The sequence below is a fragment of the Chanos chanos genome, chromosome 7 (assembly GCF_902362185.1).
Source record: "Chanos chanos chromosome 7, fChaCha1.1, whole genome shotgun sequence".
NCBI classification, from domain to species: domain Eukaryota; kingdom Metazoa; phylum Chordata; class Actinopteri; order Gonorynchiformes; family Chanidae; genus Chanos; species Chanos chanos.
Window position 1 is genome coordinate 6,595,164 of NC_044501.1, and position 2,500 is coordinate 6,597,663.

General features: G+C 46.6%; 1 protein-coding gene across 1 annotated transcript in view; it reads left to right on the forward strand.

The window, feature by feature from the left end:
- Positions 1–2,500, forward strand: part of pkd1a (polycystic kidney disease 1a) — an 87,352-nt gene that overhangs the window by 29,809 nt on the left and 55,043 nt on the right.

Genomic DNA, 2,500 nt, shown 5'->3' on the forward strand with positions numbered 1-2,500 from the left:
CCAGCGGTCACAGGGCGAAAGGCGGGGAAACACCCTGGACAGGTCGCCAGTCCATCGCAGGGCAGACACACAGACAATCACACTCACACACACAATCATACCTAGGGACAATTTAGTGTCTCCAATTCACCTAACCTGCATGTCTTTGGACTGTGGGAGGAAACCGGAGCTCCCGGAGGAAACCCACGCAGACACGGGGAGAACATGCAAACTCCACACAGAAAGGACTCTGGCCGCCCGGCCGGGAATCGAACCCGAGACCTTCTTGCTGTGAGGCGACAGCGCTATCCACTGCGCCACCGTGCCGCCACTCACACATGTTAGCCATACCCAAAACCATCAGTTACAGCCAGTGACTGGTAGGGCGGAAACTCACTGACCAATCACAGCCCGCGCGGTCGGAGCTGCGTGCGGAGACTCCGGTACTCATGGGATACTCCAGTCAGTGATGAACTCTGCTGTGGAGCTTTATGATCTGCCATATGATCTGTACATATAGCCTTCATAATACATTCATAAGCAGTTCATCAGACATGCGGTAATGTCCCGTAACATTCTTAAACCAAGCCCTTGTCTGTGTGTTAAACTAACACTGACTAATATGTTTGTGATTATGAGAGTGAAATCAGTGTTGTTAATGAGCTGCTGAAGTCTCTTCTACTGATGATAGTTCATCAGTGACAACGGATGACTCCGTATTGTATATTTTAGTGTCAGACGGGGATACTGAATGTGCAGGAGTGTGTGTGTGTGTGTGTGTGTGTGTGTGTTTTGTTGTGACATGTGTATTTCAGATGGTTTGTGTTTTCATGCAGATTTTATTAAACACCCTTTTTATTTGTGTGGAATTCGCACATGTGCATTTTGTTGAGTCCAGCTTCCTGTTGTGTGTGTGTGTGTCTGTGTGTGTGCGTGTGTGTGTTAGTATATGAGTGTTTGCATATTTGGTTTGTACACACGAACACATAGACACACACACACACACAAACGTGCACACACACACACACACACACACACATACACACACACAGACACACACACATACAGGAAGCTGGACCCATTCTGCCTGATGCATGAGGCGTCAACAGAAAAAGTTGTTTTTCTCTTTTTTGTTTGGTTGTTTTTGTTTTTCTTCGTACTTCCTCTCTTCCCTTTCTGTTTCCCATCCGTTCACAGTGTCCAAAAGGAAAACGGAGAGAATGTGGAGATTATTTTCTTTTCTCCCGTAGGTCTTTTTTTTTTCCAGGAATGGACTGAGAACTGGAATTAAGTTGGGAACAAATAAAGCTCAGTCAAGTTTAAACGACTAAGAGAAAAAATCACTTTTTTAATCACTCATCACTGTAAACAATGAGATCACCTTACAGGCCATGTTCATCTTAACACACCAACTGTCAGACGAGAACGGTATATGAGAACGGTGTATGAGGAGGGTATATGAGAACGGTGTATGAGGAGGGTATATGAGAACGGCGTATGAGGAGGGTTTATGAGGACGGTATATGAGAACAGTGTATGAGGAGGGTATATGAGGACGGCGTATGAGGAGGGTATATGAGAACGGCGTATGAGGAGGGTATATGAGAACGGCGTATGAGGAGGGTATATGAGAATGGCATATGAGGACGGTATATGAGAACGGCATATGAGGACGGTATATGAGAACGGCATATGAGGAGAGTATATGAGAACAGTGTATGAGGAGGGTATATGAGGACGGCGTATGAGGAGGGTATATGAGAACGGTGTATGAGGAGGGTATATGAGAACGGCATATGAGGAGGGTATATGAGAACGCCGTATGAGGAGGGTATATGAGAACGGTGTATGAGGAGGGTATATGAGAACGGCATATGAGGAGGGTATATGAGAACAGTGTATGAGGAGGGTATATGAGGACGGCGTATGAGGAGGGTATATGAGAACGGCGTATGAGGAGGGTATATGAGAACGGCGTATGAGGAGGGTATATGAGAATGGCATATGAGGACGGTATATGAGAACGGCATATGAGGACGGTATATGAGAACGGCATATGAGGAGAGTATATGAGAACAGTGTATGAGGAGGGTATATGAGGACGGCGTATGAGGAGGGTATATGAGAACGGCGTATGAGGAGGGTATATGAGGACGGCGTATGAGGAGGGTATATGAGGACGGCATATGAGGACGGTATATGAGAACGGCGTATGAGGAGGGTATATGAGAACGGCATATGAGGACGGTATATGAGAACGGCGTATGAGGAGGGTATATGAGGACAGTGTATGAGGAGGGTATATGAGGACGGCGTATGAGGAGGGTATATGAGAACGGCATATGAGGAGGGTATATGAGGACGGCATATGAGGAGGGTATATGAGGACGGCGTATGAGGACGGCGTATGAGGAGGGTATATGAGGACAGTGTATGAGGAGGGTATATGAGAACGGCGTATGAGGAGGGTATATGAGAACAGTGTATGAGGAGGGTATATGAGAACAGTGTATGAGGAGGG